General features: G+C 32.5%; 1 protein-coding gene across 6 annotated transcripts in view; it reads right to left on the minus strand.

Moving 5' to 3' along the window:
- sfl (N-deacetylase and N-sulfotransferase sfl) overlaps positions 1-19323 on the minus strand; it is a 313934-nt gene that overhangs the window by 234251 nt on the left and 60360 nt on the right. The window lies entirely within an intron of this gene.

Below are 19323 nucleotides of genomic sequence, written 5' to 3' on the forward strand. Positions count from 1 at the left end.
AGATAGTAATTTAATTTAAATTAAACTAAGCGTTCTTATGTATATTTACATACATCATCTTCAGCGTATTTTACATTTATACATTGTACACATGTGAAACAGAAAATTTACCGCACCTATGTATGTTTCACGAGCGAACTGCGTGCCTTTAAAACGCTCGCCGTATCGAATAATTCATGTTACAAAGGCATCAAAGGAATGATGGGACATTTAAAAATACTCTTTGATACTTAAAATACGTCCTCAAAAATGGAGATAAAGAGGGGGAGAGATTCCGCAGACGGCGGAGATGAATGTCATTCCTCGAAACGTAATCTTAAGTATGAAACCTCACAGGAGAAATGCTCGTAAATTATTTATTACATTATAATACCCCATGTGAATATTTATCTTTTAATATATGATAAAATAAACTTGAGATTATCTGAGATTGTGCGAAATATAAGTAATTATTTGATGTGATGTTTAATTTTAGTTTATAATAAATCCACATTGAAATAAATTTAAAAAGTACAAATATTTATACAATGAAAACCAAATTCAATCAATAAACATAAAAAGGTATTGTAAAATATAATATTACTCGGCTTAAAAATCGTTATTGTTTCAACAAACGATGACAATAAGAAGCTTATTAAATTTATAATTAATTATTTATAATCTGTACAAATTGAAAACGCTCATATGTATATGTATATCAAGGTTTATTGTAAATTGTTAATTTACCAGTAATATTCTAACCGAAGATTTACTGATTGATTTTGGAAAAAACATAAAAATATTCATAGAATATTTTATGTAAAAACTAGATCGGTGTATAATTTATAATACTGACTGATTTACAGATAAATCTATAATTACCCAAACAGTATATTTTCATCTATTGAGATTTATCCGGGATTACCCATAATCATCGCGTTTCAATTTTTATTGGACACTATAAATATTGCAACCAATTTATTCGAGATATACTTATACAAAGCCATCGATACAAATCTTGAATTTTATATAAGAGTCCTGATTCTCAGGATACCACTTATATAACAAATCAGAACATTGACAAACAATACCGGTATCGAACTTATTTCAAACTTACTATTAAAATCTCTCCATGCTTCAATGTTATTTTCGACATTATTTAAATATTGTATTCCGAAAAGGGTATCCAATTAAAAATATATTCAATCAAAAGCCAACAGCTGCGCGAATTATTAATGATTACGATTTTAACACCTTCTGATCAAAAAGTTATTATTAATAGACAATATGCTATGTAATATTTTTATACAACGTATTAATATGAAATATATATGTTTAATCAACATCAAAATATATTTTGCATGAACAAGTATAATAAAGTAATAATTATTGAGCGACAATTTAAAATTAAATCATGTAAAAATATTTGTTAATTAATTTAAGAAAATTTTGCTAGGCACATATCAAAGGCTTTTTGCATTTATAAAGTGGCTTTAAAGTTTTGTATACAGCATTCGTGAAGTTTTGTATACAGCATTCGTGGGTTTAAATTAGTATAAAGACACCGCAAGTTATTACTGAAATGATGAGGGTGCTGAACAAAACAAGTTTGAGAGTCTCTCTGGGATTTTCATACTGAGTGGTTTTCTTCATATAAAATTATAAACATAAGTTTATACAAAACACATGCTTAAAACTGTAGTACTTTTATTATATTTTTTTTTAATATACAGTAAAAAAAAGAAACTTCCAAGTTGAAGAATAATTTTAATATATTTAAACTAAAAATCTGAAATAATTAAAATTTGTGTTCTGCAACTAAAACAATATGATAAGTCCGCATAGTATAATTATAAGTTTTCCACAAATATTAAAATCTTCAGATATTCGTTTTTAACTATTAAAATATCTAATAGTAAATCGAATTTCTCATAGCTTACGAATTTTCGATAAATACAGCGCAAATTTTGTATACAGTAAATACTAAAAAAAGGAGCAAAACTGTTTTTAATATATTTAATTCAAAAAATAATATAACATTAAATGTTCCGAACTACAAATAAATAAAAAGTTCAATTTTCTTTATTCCTACTGTCAAAAATAGGATTGTGTTGTATATTATACTTGTATTCATTTTTTTTATTTTGATTTCTCTTAAATTTAAATCTGAATTTTGTGAGAAATTTAAATTCATAATTTTAGAACATATGTTTTTATTATGAACTATTAAAAATGTCCACAGCTGCATAATATTAACTGAGAAATATTAGTCACATCTGAAACTTCGGCAATCACAAAGTGTTTTTTTTCCAGCTATATGCTGTTATGACTATTTTTATAATATTAAATGTTAAGAATACCATAAAAATAAATACTAAAATTTTTCAAAAAATAATAAAAAAGACACAATATGTAAATACTGCGGTGATACGTAAGATAAAAATTGCCCACTAACGTTGTTTTATTGCTAGTGCACAATTGTGTTTTTAGAGGTGATGCAACAATAATCATAAATTAAAATATATTCTACCACAGATCTATACGAATTAATTACTAATAATTGGGCAAATATTCGAATTATGAAAAAATAATTGGGCAAATATATTGGGTATCCGAATATTTGTATTTAAGTCTCTAAATAGTATCAAATGCGTACAGGTAAACATATATATTTAATCTCCGTTTCTGTACGACTCGTTTGCTCAAATTTCGAGCCAACCTGTATTCGCCCGAGCCTGTCAACAATAGACGCGAAAATTCCGCGAATTTTTCCACGTGGGCGCCGAACGGTGTGGGATAACCGTTCCGCGTGCCTTTTTTCCCTCGGGGCAATCGTCACAGGGCCGGCTCTGGGGGCGTTATTTATTTACACGGGACGCTAATAACTCACCGACATTAAATTTAATCGTGCGCCCATTTGAACAGTTCCAGATGGCGTGTTTTTTTAGCGCCCCGCCGCCATTCATAACAAATGAAAATTGCGGCGGGGCAAATTTGAATTATGCGCGCACCCCCTGAGTCCCACCCTGGTGCGCTAATCGTCGCTCAAGATTGCAAATATAATTAGGGAAGAAATCATTAGGCGCTAACTAGCTGTGGTGGGACAAACCAGGAAAATATTTCGCATACTTTTTTATATAATATATTTAAATTTATCACCGGAAATAAAAGTAATTATATATGGCGAAGCGATTCGGATTTAATTAAAGCTAATGGCATAAAAGAAGTGTTACAAACAAAACCTACAAATTTGGAATAAGTAGCAATTTTGCAAATTAAAATGCTTAAAAAGCAATTTATTTATAATTGAATTTAAAAACATTAAGTAACATTTAAAAACATTACTTATATTTGGGAGAAGTTATCTTTGTTTTAACAAAATTAAAGTTAAATTTCATAACAGTTTTGTTTTAAAGTAAAAGCTAATTAATATAATAAACACACAGAATCCTATTGAAAAGATAGATATTTTATTAACGATATATATTATACATTATATAGATTTTTATATGTTTTAAAATATTCGTATTACGAAATATTCTTTTAAACCTTACTGTCCTTTTTTTACGAACTTCGTAAGAATAAAAGGAAAAAATATGTATATCTCATCCAACGGTCCCAATGTTGAAGTTTGATTTTTAAAACTCCTGAAAATATACATCCCAACAAGGAGTCTTTTTAATTATAAGAACTGAAGAAAGTAAGAGGTGACCAAGTATGATGAATATAGGGCATGAGAAAAAAATTGGAGGCCAAGACAAGAGATTTTGGTAGTAATTTACATCAAAGAATTTTGTCATTGTCATGTTGGTATATGACTTGTATGCGTTTTAAATGTAATTTTTCAGTTTAAGCTGTTTGTAACTTATCTAAAAGGGCACAGTATTAATTAATGTTAATTGTTTTCCCTTCTCAGAATAGCCCATGGACAAAATTTTTCCAATAACCTAAAAAAAAAAGCATTAACTTTGCCTGCCGATTAAAGTTTTAAATATTCATTATTTTCTACTACAAAATATTCAAATATATTCGTAAAGTTATAAAGAATCGTAAAATATAATTTGAGACTATTTATTTTTATTTTAAAAATAATAGATCATTAACAACATATCGCATGGATTTTATTTTTACTGCGAGAAAAATATATGTTATAAAACATGTTAAATATCATGAAAAAATAATAAAAAAATATTTTACTATTATTTAAAATTTTATTTCCAAAAATATATTACGTCAAATATTCATAAAATAAATTTATTTATTAAATAAAGATCTTAAAAAATATACCAGCTATTAGGTTAGTCCACAGTTGCAAAAAAATATTCGGAAATATAAGTATTTTCTTGAATTACTGCAATTACAAAGTATTTTTTCTTCATTGTTATATTTGGCGGCTATTCGTTTTTATGGCCATGTGTGTTGCATAACAATAAAAATAAATTTTGTAAAAGCAAAAGAGGGCTCAATTGGTCTGTGGAAAAAATGACTACCCTATAAATAGGTTGTTGTAATTCACAGACTTTTTAATTGGTCGGTTTTAAGTGTATTTAAAACATCTAAAAGAAAATATTAACGAATATTTATAAATAGTTTGAAAAACAGTTGAATAATGAATATTCAAATATTTACATTAAAGTATCTAAATATATCTATGAGTCAACGCTTTTTTTTTATTTTTGGACACTATGTAGTAATAACAAAATTTGTTTTATTATTTTACATCAAAGCTAAGAACTCCTTTAAATTTTTTATTATGTATGTTTTTAGTTTAAAGACATCATTCGTGGACAAAACTTTCAACATGATACAATTTTCAGTTACTATAAAGCTAAATAATCGTTATTCCGCGCAATTTAAGTCGCTTAATGCCATATGCACTTCATCAACAAGTAACTGACGTCGAAGATCTCTCATATTTGATGGTTCTGTCTTATCTAAATTCTGCATATTAAGGCATTACATATGCAATACATACATGGCAATACACACTACGCATATTTGAAAAATCGTAACTTTAAAAAACTTATCATAAAAAGTTTTCTGCTACTAAAAAAAGTTGCTACTACATAGCAAATATTTTTAAATCTCAACAACGCCATCAATATATTACTTTTACAAGCTTTAAAAATACTACTTTTATATTTGGTTGATTTTTTAAAATATACGATACTAGTTCAATATGTTCTGAACGTTTTAAAATATACGTGATAGTGACGTAAAAGCTATTATATTACCACGTATCGCCTTGATATAACGTATGACGTTAAGAAACATAATGTCTATATATTATTCTGAATATCCCGACAATAAAGCATAAAGTATGAGTGAAGGCTTTCTATTGATGGAGTACAGGGGAAGGCCCTTAAAAGTTTTAAAGAAAGTAGCGCACATCATTATAAAATTATTTTTTTAAATATATATATGTATATATATATACATAAGTATTTTTAATAATTTTAGGACTTCAACGCCTAAGGACAGAAATATAAATAATACACGTTTCATAGTTTACCAAACGAATCGACATGTCCAACTGTCAAAATGTCTTAAGAATACATAGAAACAGCTGTTTTTGGTATTGGACAGCACTGCTTTTAAATCAAGGGTTATTAACCTCAGAAAAAGCTTACCTGCAATTAATGATTGAACTTTGAATAAAATAAAAATTAATTGCAAAAAAATTAAACACAAACGGACCGCGTCAAAAAACTACAATCTGTCCCTTTTAATAATGATGTTGATTTTGAAAGTACTACCTAGAAATCGGGTGCTTTTGAAGGCAATGTTCCGCTTCATTTATTTTTTGTTTAATATTTATGAAAAGGACTAAAGGAAGTATATAGGTACATCTTAAACAAGTGTAGTTAAGTTCAGATTCATTATTTAAGGTTGATTTTTACTTTTTTTATAAATATATCATGCTATTAGTTTTTCTAGAGTAGGGTTCCTCAAAGAGACGGCAAGCCTGCCTATAGATCAATAAATCATTTCGAACTCTAAAACGATGTTTCGAAGTAACTTTTGGAAAAATCGTTTTTACATCGTGAGACGGAGAAAACTGTGGCTGAATTGTGTTGATGGATTTGCAGATAAATACATAAAAAGGAGCTGCCAATTGTCATAAAAAGTATCAATGGGGAAAAACATGGAACGATGGTGAGTTGGTGGAAGAACATGGCTAGGAGCTAATCGCCGAAGAACTAAAAATATATACATCGCGAGCAACAGCACAATGCTACAGAAACCTGATTATGAGAATAAAGAGCATAAAGAAACTGAGAAACCCCTTACTTCAAATGAGATTAATGATATCAGTAAAATGTGGAATACAGTATAAAATTTTGAAGAAGAACCACACCCGAGTAAGGCTGTAGCATCTATTCAATGACAACGCAATGTCAAATTTTCGCTACATTCTCAAAAGGTGGAACGAGCAGTGCATAGGTTCCTAGGTAAAATTACACAAAAAGATAAATATTTAATTGAGTTATCAGTGATTCTGATATAAATAATTAATAAATTAAAATATACGTGTATTTTGTATTATTCCTTACGGTCAAATTTGCTTTGATATACGAGCACGTTTCCAGAACGATTTAAGCCGAGGTTCCACAAGGTACTAATGCGTTTTTAACAAACTGGGCAAATTTACAAACACGTCACGTTTCTTCTTCTCTAGAGTATTGATTATAAATATATCCATTTCATGTTATTTCAGCGTTGCACTCTATTAAAATAAACTCCCATGCCAAAATCAACAGACGAATCCAATTCAACGACTAAATACTTAAACAATGGAGCTAAAGCTAATATTGTTAAATGCCATTTTTTATCATCAGTAAACGTGGTTAGAGCACACTCACACGCGCGTGTGATAACGTCAAAAGATTGTTAAGCGTGCGAAGCGATGCGCGTATGAAATTGTGTTAAAATTAAATTACGTATCCTTCCATAATGATCGCACCCCATTACCGAACACTTACGCGGACAGACGACAATTTTCAACCAACCCTTTGGTGGGGATGAGAGACGCACGCACACTACACTTGCGTGAAATATTAATAGCCACCCCTGTACGTCCTAGCTCTAATTTCGAAACGTGTCACGAATGAGACACGATATGGAAAGAAAATCTCGGCGGGGGAGGCGCTGAATTTTAAAGCGGAACGAAAACGAACGTGCCAATCTTGCGGAGCTCGTTATTTAGGGTTAAAGAGAGACAGAGGCGGCAATATCCAAATTTTGGTTAGAGCAGAATATGAGCTTAGCATAGGGCTATACGAATACATTATAATCTTTATGACTTGATTAAATCATTTATATTAAAATAAGCAGATAGACGATTTTTTACATTGATACTGTTTTACAATATATAATAATTAAACACATACCACTGATAATTTAATATTATTATCCAAGGACACCGTGGTAAAAATATAAAAAAAAAACGTTTGACAAAAAGTTTCACGCAAATAAGATAAGTGTTCATAGTATATACATAGTCAAAAGAGAAAGCAATTACGCACAAAGCATCAAATCGTATCGAATTTGCAACCAATATCGCTCTTTCTTCATTTCAATCGCCTAGAGAGCCTAAGATATAAGGCATGCTCAATATTGTATTTATAAAGACAGCGGGGAAAACTGCCGTTCAGCTTAAGAGCGGTCACTTCGGTGCGACAGATGAGAGCGCCTATTATCTCAGCCGTCGGTCAAAAGCAAGAACTGATGAATGCAGTCTCCGATGAATCCCAGAAACGAAACGACTGGAGCCCGATTTGTATCATGATTTATGCATTATTCAACACCGTCATTACTAAATCCAATAATCTATTTCGGTTGCGCGGTTTAAATTTTCCAATAATGGAATATAGAGATTGGAGAAGTAAAGAGCAGTCGCACAGACACAGTGTATTATTTATGTTATTTACCTGTTGTTTTATAATATCACTATACCACTTGAGAAATAAACTAAGCATTAAAAATTGTTTCTGGTAGATCGACTTTATTAAAAAAAAAAAAGGTTGATACTTCGTAAGACTATATTATATATTACGCTGGTACCTGCAGGCAGAGGAAGTATAAACTCGCTATAAATAAACTCGCTCTGATTTATGAAGAAGAAATGCGTAAACAATCCCATACGACACTGTTATTTACGACAGGGTAAAGACAAGATCCGAAAACTTTTCATTGCGTTAAGGGTGTGTGCGAGTGTGCTACGTACGCGGGGCAATATAAATCGAAAAACGCTACCAATAGGGTAGAAGAAAGGGGGTCGAAAAAACCATCGCAACTTTTCACCGACAGTGGGAATTGAATCGTTCAAAAGTTTCGAATAACAACAGGGTGGATAAAAAAATCAAAAGTACGACAATAATGAAGAGGGGTTGAAATTCATGCACGTGTTTTATTATTTAGAAAAATGTACGTACGTAAAAAATAAATAACGTACTTTTTTATTTTTACGAAAAACGCTGAGTATGACGGGTTCAAAACGACCCAACGTAGCTTTTATTAATTAACAGCAGCTTCCCTATTCTATTCGTGTCGGAATTGTGCATGATGGACAATTCCGACTGTACGTACATACGTGTTTCGAGATTCGATTTGCAATTCAATAGACGCAATTGGATTCGAAAACAATTAAAACTGGCGCTGTACAACGAACAAAGTCTACAAATACAACTACACATATGTTTTATGCAGCTTTTACTTTAGCAAGAAATAAAAAAATCAACCCTTAATAATTTTATTCAAGTTAAAACGAATTTTTAAAATAATATTGATCATATAATAATACTTCAAGAAATAATAATACACTCACACATGTAAACACAATCAACAAGTCGCCGGCAACTACGAAAACATAAAAGACGCGCAGGAAAGTTAATGAGATGGTTTTGATTAAAAGGTACACCCAGCGAGAAACTTTAGTGTACTTTAAGTAACTCTTGACCGTTGCGACCATGGCGTCAGGATTGAGTGCGCTCCTCTAACACTAGCCATCCAGCTTCTCAACGAGCTTGCCAGACACAAATATGTTTTCAGCGATAGCTACGAGGAGCTATAACAATTCATTTAATTATTTTGCAAAACATTTCGTGCACGTTTGTAATATAGGGTGTATGTATAAGCATACACATATCTGTGGCGACCACACATATAGGCACATTTAAAAGGGCGATTGTCTCATTGTTAATGACCGTGACCAAAAACGTTCATTCATTGACAATGAGACAAACATCATAGCAGAAGAGGAATTTATTTTGACCACACAACACGGGTCGTTAAGAGAATCCCTTTTGTGGCAAAACGGTACGGACGCAATCAATCACCACAATGCAAATCCTTTCCGAAGAATTTGAAAGTCTGAAGCCAAGCAAAAAAATCGCCTTCGAAAATACACATCCGATTTCTCGAACTCTAAGAAGCGACTGCAGCGATTGGTTAGGAGATCGATGCACAATCGCGATTGGTCAGCTAGCGTGCATCCCCCTAAAGGATATAAGCCCGGACTCCGACGAGGAGAAGGCAGACGGTCAATAGACGATCGGAGGCACCATACGAGACGGCCGGAGACAGCAGAGACCAGAGAGCGAAGATCTACCAGCAGCCATCCGGAGGAACCAGCCACGCGCCCTCACCGACAGACCCGAAGATCACACCTGACACTCGCCGCGCGCAGCCTAAGAACCCTGAGAATTATCTACCGGCATCACCACCTGCGCCAACTTCACCGTAGTCACGAGGAACGTCACAAATGTAATTATAACTTAATAAACAATCTAATAGGATTCACCGAATAGTCTCATTGGCCGCGAGGTCAACTACCCCTAGGGCTACGCCCCCTAAATATGTATATATATTTTTTTTAATTTGTAGATCAACTTTGCTATTTTCGACTTTTAACTTTTAAGTTGAAAGTTGAGCTTCACAGCGACGTGTTGGTGCAATACGCGAAGACAAGAGACTAAAAATATTGTATATAGCCAATGAAAAAAATAATTATAATAAATAAATAATGAGTTCAAATCTATTCTGACCAAAGCTGGATAATAAAGCTAGTATACTATAAATATCATTAGATAGAAATGAGCTCCGAATTATATTAAGAAAAATGTATTAATACCTGCATAAACTAAATCTAATAATAATATGAATAAAATGTATCATTCTACGTGTAAATTAAATAATACAAAAAAAGAAAATAAAAAGTGGGTCTGCCATTCTTAAAGTAAATTTAAAAAATTCATAGAGTAGGGAAATATTAATTTTGGATATTATTTTTATTGTTTAACTTATAGAAAAACAGCATTATTATAAAACTAGTTTTTTATTTTTAATGTTTTCTTATAAACGATGTATGAACAGAAATCTTAAAAATATTCATTAAAGTTTTAACCATTAAAACAAATTTTATTACATGTGTCATGCGTTCCACACGAATAATAATATTCAAGTAAAAGTTAAGAAAACCATTTGCTTGATACATAATAATTTTGTAAATAAAAATAAACCTTTATCACGTGGGATTAAGAAGTGTATTAGATACCACCACAAGCAATTGGAAATATCTAAAGAGGCTAAATAACTTAATTCGTTCCGTATATAAATGTCAGGGGAGCTCCATTTGCATACATTTAGACCAAATTAGATTTAAAAATAGACCCTAAATTAACTTAAGTGTCATTACGGCAAATTAAGGGTTTCCTATTTCAAACCCGTCGTTTTGAAGCAAATGGTGCTATTTATTACTTTTTTTGATAAAGAAGTTATGGCTAGAAACACAATAAATCTTATCGTTACACACTTGACTTTATTTTCAATAAAAACTCATTCCCTTAATTTTATTTATTTATTATTGATATTTCTATATTTTCGCCTTTCTTGGAAGTTAACTCTAAGGCATATGATTTCTCTAGGGAATGTATCAAGGTCTAAAAACTAATAAGTAATCAGCAAACATATCCCACCGCTAACGAGACAAAAATCTCGATTAATTCGAGCAACTCTAATCTCGGGCAGCGGTTCTAACCGGGACACGGTTAATCTAAAAGGTAGGTCTTTAATCCCAAACGACTATTTACTGTACAGTCGATTAAAACTTTAAAGACACACACATACACCCGGGGCCTAATTTCATTCGCATCGGACTTAATTCGCCCGAGCGCCAAAATGCGACCACAGTCACGAATTTATGAGACACATCTGCGAAACGTAAACACAAGTTTTGGTGCCCTTATCCCCTCTTATTTGTCTTCATATATCACCGGGGTGAGGTATTACAGTATCGGATGGGGGTAATTAAACTAATTAGTATGCAGGTTAATAGCCCATAACGGGTTGATCTGGCGGTCCCGTGGAAGCGGGACACAAAAGCCCCATTTTGCGCCAATCTGAGAGTGTATCTCTCAGATAAAGAAGTAACGGCGAGACCCGAACGAATTAATCTCAATGGATAGCGCCTAACGACTTTTTTTCTATTTGATTAGGAAATTGACGGTGTGGGGGTGTAGCCGCTCGATTTACTCCGTCTCCCCTTATTCTCCGTTTACCGCTTTCGGTCTTATCCTCTCTACTGAAACGGCAGTATTTAAATATTAAGAATTCGAACGTTGTTTTTAAATCGGAGCAAATTGCTTTATTGAATTAGAGGAATTAATTTAATCGGATTCACTTCGGGATCATAGGATCGGTTATAAATCAACAACGTTCGAATGTTCAAGCACCGCCACTGAATGCTACTAATTAATATCCTCTTTAATTAATAAGCTTTGCATTTAATATTAAATTAATTTAACTCAATGTATTAAATATATTATACAAAACATAAAACATGATCAGATATGTTAATAAGCATAATTTGCACAGTAAATAAATATTAGCAGTTATTTATGTATCATAAAAGCTATTTATTTAACAAAGCTGATTTACAAGCTATAAAATTTGGCTTCAATTTGTTAGTATGATGCAACGATTACCTTATTGCTTAATTATAAAGCGATTGTACAAACGGAGCTATATTTATTTTCATTATTATGAAGCGCATAAAAAAACAAACTTTATCAAAACATACATAAAAGACTTCATACAAATTAAAATTATATACATGTTCACCCTTAGGCAAATTTATAAATGTACAAAATCCTTGTAATTCATGAAATTAATTTATTTATTTCAAGTATACATCCATCCTTTTTAGAATTACAGCTGCAACAATCTACCAATTTTCCCAAAGCTCAAACTGTCACTAATAGATAATAATAAGAATAAACCAAATAGTTGTGTCTAAGGCCTTTGACGAGCTTCGCTTTAGTACACTGCGCAGACTGAAAATATTTCCAACCTCCTACCTAGTTCGTCGTGAGTGAAATCCACGGTCGAATAAACCGGGGCAAAGCTATTAATATATAGTATGTCTCCAGCATCACTAATTAAAATCAATAAGAACAAATACAAATATATATATTCGACTATATTAAAACCAGATCTGGGAAACGGGTGTGAGACGTGTAAACTGTGTTCCAAAGACTCTCAGCGACTGTATTCTTTCGAGAGAAGGATACTGATTCTTGCGTCGTCGGTACAACAACGAACTGTACGATTTATATCAGGAGCCTGACATCGTCAAGTATATTAAAATACACATATGTTTGAATGCTCGGCATCAGCAATTGGCACCGCGTGACCAAGGTGGAGAGATGTGGAAGATAAGTCTAATTTCTAGCTAAATATGACAAGGAGTGTTGACTTGTTGGAATTGGATGGTCGTACGGATTTGACTTGCAATAGAAAAGATAAAAATAAAAATGATCTCTACCCCTGCTACTTCACAAAGCTATCAGGGAGACTACACCATGTTTTCCAATATTTTGAAAAATGTATGTATTACTAAACAAATATGGAATAATCTCAAAATTAAGAGTTATTAGATAAAACTTTTTTATCTTATATTTTTTTAATGATTTTTGACAGTTCCTGGTTTATACTTGTATGTACAATATTTACTGATGTTAGAATAGCGTTTTCTTTTATATAAAACGTTCATTTTACAATGATGAATGAATTTACAAACAACCGTTTAAATAAAACTTGATTGTGATATTTTCAATACAAATTAATCAAAATATTATTTTTTTTAATTTGAGCGTGAAACTGAAAAAAATAAAATAAAAGAGAAATTAAAATATGTGCTTCTTCCTCTAAATCAAAATATATATATTCTTTAGCATTTTAGCTCATAATTTATTGTTATAAATGTTCACATAATTGCCCAGTAGAAAGCGACAGTCGAACAAAAGTGCTTTGACAAAACAAAACATAGACAAAATACTCACAATTCCACAATAAGGACTGTAAAAAACGTATTAGTATGGTACATATGAGTATCTTTTAATCATCATCAGAAGACATACTATTGCTTCATTAGAATTGTACTAAATAAGCATTTTAGAATTCGTTCAATACACATTCAAGAAAATGTATAAAAAACACATCATCACGCAACTCGACTCCGATTCACACACTTGATTCAGAGCTAAGACACTCGAAGAAAACAAAGAGAGCAACCGAATGGTACCAGCGTCAGGAACAAAAAACTTCACTACTGCGAGAAATCTATGACTCGATGTCTACCACCTGTTACAGCTCTTTTAGAACAACCTAGACTCAACACCGCCGCCCAATTATAACACCTGAATTTGATCTGTATATCTGTATCATTTACATATTTTTGCAATAAAACAGCTCTTTCGACGTTAAACTGGCGGAATAAAGCACACCACTCGATTTCAAAACACGATAATTTGTATGTGCCATAGTGTTTATGTTAGTCTGATTCAGTCTATGCGAACGCAATACAATAAATTATATTAGTGCTTTGACCTTCACCTAGATCGCATGTTTATATAATATTCAAAATAATGTAAAATATAAAAATTCAAAACACGCAACCTAGCAATAAGACTTCTCGTTTTTCATTCGATCAGTTTACAAAAAAAAATAGTTTGTATTACAACTACATTTAATAAGGATGCACATAAACAATCAAAAAATAATAAAATTAATGTTAAATATTTTCATCCGTAAATTATATTTTTACGGCAAAAGACGCTATGGCAATAAGGTTAATCATATTTTCGTTGTTCTATGGATAGGATCGTTTATTGTGTCCCAGCATAGCATGTTCATAAAGTGCAATGGCGCATGCATAGCGAGACATCTACGGCGTCGTAAATGTGCAAAAAAATAAAAACACCTCTATTTATAAGCTGTCGATACGGTTATTCGTCGGCGCGGATAAAAAAATTACGGCAAAGCTTAAATTCGCCATAAATCATACACCGAGAAAGGGTTGTCGAGTCGTTTGTAACGTTTACGGCGTATCCTTTTACGGCTTCGACAATTTTCGCGAATATGAAGGAGCGAAAACGTCCAGACGGGAAATAAAAATTTAATATTTCTACCAATAATATTATACACACGCGAGAGTGGTTTATCGCCCGCCGCTGTTTGCTCGCTTGTTGTTTCCTAAAGGAAATGATGAGTTAAAAGATAACTGGCGAATTCAAACTATATTTTATATCATAGGGAGACCAGATTTATATACTTTGTGTCTACACTCCGTTCATAAATATTCAATACGAAACCGCCCATCCTGTTTATTCCCGAATCAAACAAAACCAAGCCCCCCTTTTGTGGAAACGGTCCAAAAGTTTACCAACAACTCATGACGACAACTTTATGCATCAATTACTTTGAATAATGCTCCGCGACGGGTATCAACTAATTTTGTTGGCAGAATCGACGGGACACATATGACCCGTCGAGCGTACCGACGGAAGAGTATTCTCGTCAATAGAAATAAATGCCAATATATAAAAAAACATAAACACATATGACACTCCATAAAATATCACCCCATACCTAGTAATTAAAATTAAAGTAAACGATTAAGTTTGTCTATAATTTAAAACACATCTTGTATAAAATTTATATTATAAATAGCTGCTAAATACTTATTTTAATAATTATATTAATTTTCGTTAGTAGCGATTTTAATGTTAAAAATAGTTCAAAACTAAGACCACTCGTTTAATAAAAATAGAATTAAATCCTATTAATTTATTATAAATATAAAACGTGTTTAAGAAAACAACCATACTAATAAGTATATTAAGTTATTAGGATTTCATGAAAACGCCACTCTTGTGTATATAAATTTGCTTACCGAGCCATTACGTCAATCGCCTATCAAAAAGCGACCTCAAAAGCTGCAAGCTTTGCCCCCAATGTTGCGGCGAGATAATGCAAAATTTAATATCGGTTGTCGCACGAAGGAACTTTTAGATGATTTGTAACGTTGTCGAAGTTTGCCGATTCGCCGACATAACTACGAAATGAATTTACTATGGGTATTGGTAATATTTCTACTAGATAAATTTTATAATAAAAAAACTAAAAATTATAAATTATAGTAAATTGATTTTTTTTCTAATAATAAAAAATAAATTAAAGAGAATATAATAGAAAGGCTACTGATACTGTAGATAATTATCACGATATAAATATATGTCAAAAAAACAGATAAAATAAATAGTAATAATAATAAATAAATTATATATATGTTAAGAGTGGAATAAGTAGAACTGTGTCGAACATCGATTGGGGAAGCAGCCGCTTCCCACTTCACGTTAACCTTAGTCCAGCAACGAAGTCCGAAATTCAAGTCCGGATTGTACAAGCGCATCACGAATCTATTATATTATAATTAACAACACGAATTTTACCAGAATCAAAATTGTGATATTAATAATAATTTATAATACCAATTACTCTGTCTTCCATAACAAAAATATTTGGGTGACCGCTTAATCAACATAATTTAATGAGAAAATTTTAAAGGAACGCCAGTGTAATTGGGTTGTTAAATTTCGTTCTGGAGTTTTTAGTACCAAATCATCGTTAAACGACAAAAAAATCCAAAAAATTTTTTTGCAACTTTTTTATGTGAAGACTGCCATTCGATTCGATTATTATAAAACTTATTGAATAGAAAAAATTTGATTGTACAGAATTGTTATTTCTATAGAATAAGTTAAGCGCGCTGAGCGATTAATTTCGTAAATTTATTGTTGCAAACTAACATTTGACACTTTATACACGCGTGATTATTGACAATTGTCTGATTTACAGTACTGTCAACATAAAATATTCGAATTAGATCGTCCTGTATAAGCATTTTTACCGCGTTTGACATAATAATATGATTTCAGCGTTACAGATGCGATAGTGGAGCCAAGGGCGAACATTTTTCTCGCCTGTTTCAAACTTTTGTCGCGAGATAACTCCCTTCGCACCCGCCACTATAATTCTTCGAAAGAGTGGCCCGGTGTCAGATTCACTCCTGCGGAATGACCGCATTTCCATCGAATTGACTCTCTTGACTTCGTCCCGTAAAAACTTGGACTTTATCAATCAACCGGAGTGTGCCCGGGATTCGGGCGGGGTCGGATCGACAGTCGCGAATCTAGATTCGCGAGTGGGCGATAAATAAACAAGAGTTAAGCCACTGGCGGCGAGTTGTAAAATATTTATAGGCAATAAACGGCCCTATGGCCGCTTAGCGCCGACCCTGTTCGCCCCACAATGCCGAATACTTCTAACGGCACCCGCTAATGGCCAATCTATTCGCACTTTTGCGGAATATCCGAATCGCTCATGTATTATTCAGAGCGCGCGCGAATGTGTAGCTTAAACTGTCGTTTTGGACCGCCGTTATAAGATTGACATGGTCGTAACTCGTATTCGAGAAAATGCGACATCCTATTAACCGCCTACCCTTACGTTTGATACTACAGGTGTGAACACGGCGATTAATACCATAAAGGGCTCAGTGACCGAAAATAATATTCAATAACAAATTACGAGCTTATTTGTAGAAATTTATACACATCCTCACCAGTTTTCGTAGCCTGCTTTATCCGCGTTTTGTTCCCAGTTAACACATATCCATAAACCTAAAAGTCAAATTCGTAAGCTGGAGTAGGATTGACGTGAAGAGGGAAGCGGCTGCCTTCACGGTCTTTAAGTTTCGCTCGATATTTATTGTAACTTTGCTTACTGAGAAGTGGGATGAACTCTTGTGTATTTCAAATCAAGTGTAACTAATGGAAATTATTGATGAAGGTTCATGCCGCAAATGAATTCCGAATTTAAGTGCTATGTATGCACCTATACACGCTTGATTTATATGGAGGTTTTCTTGCTCGCCTACACTCAATTAATTTGTGTGTATAATTACATTCGTTTGGAATTTTCCAGGAATTTTCCCCTCTCCCCTCCCCCTCTCGTCAGGCCTAGAAATAACCACGTTCCGTTGAATTTTTAGTAAATTAAAATTTCTCAGCAGTATAATATGGCTACAAAGTCGAGTGTTAGTTTGTGCTGTAGTAATCCACTTAGTTTAACAACTCAACTAGCCAGCTGCTAGGTTTGATCACCCATGAATTTTGTCAATTGAGTCAAAGAAACGTGGTAGAACTGGCAAAACCTCTTGAATCATAAGATTAGCTTATTGATCCAAGTAATGTTCTTTTTTAAATCCAATCTTATAGATATTAAAATTATGTTTGCATTTAGTTATATTTTTTATTGGGTTGATGTTATATAATTTTACGTGAAAATGGAACCTTGATAGTTTAAAATATTTTTTAAGGAACCCTAAATTTAGATAACAACTTAAAATAGTGTTTCTCAAACTTTGATTATCTACTCAAGATTCACCTAAACATTCTTTCACTTATCACGAACAACCTTGGGGGTAGACTAGCCCCGGAAAAAAAATTTTTTGAGAAACACTTGTTTAGAAAATGAAAAAAAAAATATGAAATATTTTATTTTCTATGAAATACGTAAATACAAAACAAATTAATACACACAAACACAAGGACAAAATAATACAAATAAAAATTTGTATAAAAAAATCAATAATGACTATGCTGCAAACCCTTTTAAATCTTTTGCAGAACTATAAAATTAGAATACATCGATGGATTATGCATGCACTGTGAGTTACAATCATACGAAGTAAGTTGAAATTAAATTTTTGAAAACATGACATGTAAACGTTGATTTGCAACTTTGCATGAATGTATTTATCACCGCGTTAATCTTTCGCTTATCCCTTTCGGAGCTACTTATCTGGAAGCACTAACGACGAAAGGAAAGTGCTTCAGGACGCCAGTTCTTATTTAATCACCGAAGTTGAGCACCGCGAAACTCGAGTACTTAAAGCATAAAGTTGGCATGTGTCATTATGCCCGGAAACATAATACGAAGATCGTCCCACAACGAAACGATTAAAAAATAACTTTTCGATCATGTCAATCTTTTAACGATCTTTCACATCGCAAACTCGCCAGATGATCGAAGAACCCTAGCAGTTAAAGAAGGTCGTAAAACGCAGGTCACAGCCGTAACTTCACACTTTTTCATACACAGTCCATTTCCCGTTTTCATTCCCATCGCCCGTGTGTTACTTAATTCCGGCACCATTAAAACGAGCATAAATTATGCAGACGTGAACGTAAAAGGAACTTATTCTTTCTCGGACGGGAGAGGTTTAAAAAAGCAGAAGAAAAGAAAAAAGCGCCGTGAGGAACGAACGCCTTTGTGTCTTCGTGACATTTCATTAACCCTTACTCTGTCGTACCTTTCATATTTCGAAACAACCTAAAGATATTTTTTTAATTAAACCCTTTTTAATCCTAGCGAAGATACGATCTAAAGCGTACAATTTGTCGTAAATATAAAACTTTGCCTCGACTCTTATGTTAATTTAAAAAAAAACATCTGCTTTGACTGTTAATTACATGAAATAATAATCTAGGGGGCGAAGTCGTGAAAAAACTTCAGTACAACAATATGAATTGTTTAAGAAATATACTAAAGTACTTTCGAGAGCGCTGTGAATTACAGGCAAGGTCAAAAGGATTGGTATTATGAGATAATATACGTACAACGACCTACTCGTCCAAATTTCTCAGCATTTATTAATTTTTGAGACTACGTGAGAATCATAGAAATTATTTCAAACAATAGCATTAAGTACAATTTTAAATGTTTATCTCTAGATTTATTCCATTATATAAACACGACCATCCGTTAAGTGATATAAACAGAAGCGTACAACGCATGCAAAGCACGCGGGACCTTCACATAACTTCATCACGCCGTTTATATTCCGAATTAGCAATTATTTGCACACGAGCTTTGTTCACTGTATCGTTGCTAAGAAATATTGCTTTATAACAACAGCATTTTATGAATAAATTTACTACA

The sequence above is a fragment of the Plectrocnemia conspersa genome, unplaced genomic scaffold (assembly GCF_051122295.1).
Source record: "Plectrocnemia conspersa isolate PC_06_02 unplaced genomic scaffold, ASM5112229v1 ptg000012l, whole genome shotgun sequence".
NCBI classification, from domain to species: Eukaryota; Metazoa; Arthropoda; class Insecta; order Trichoptera; family Polycentropodidae; genus Plectrocnemia; species Plectrocnemia conspersa.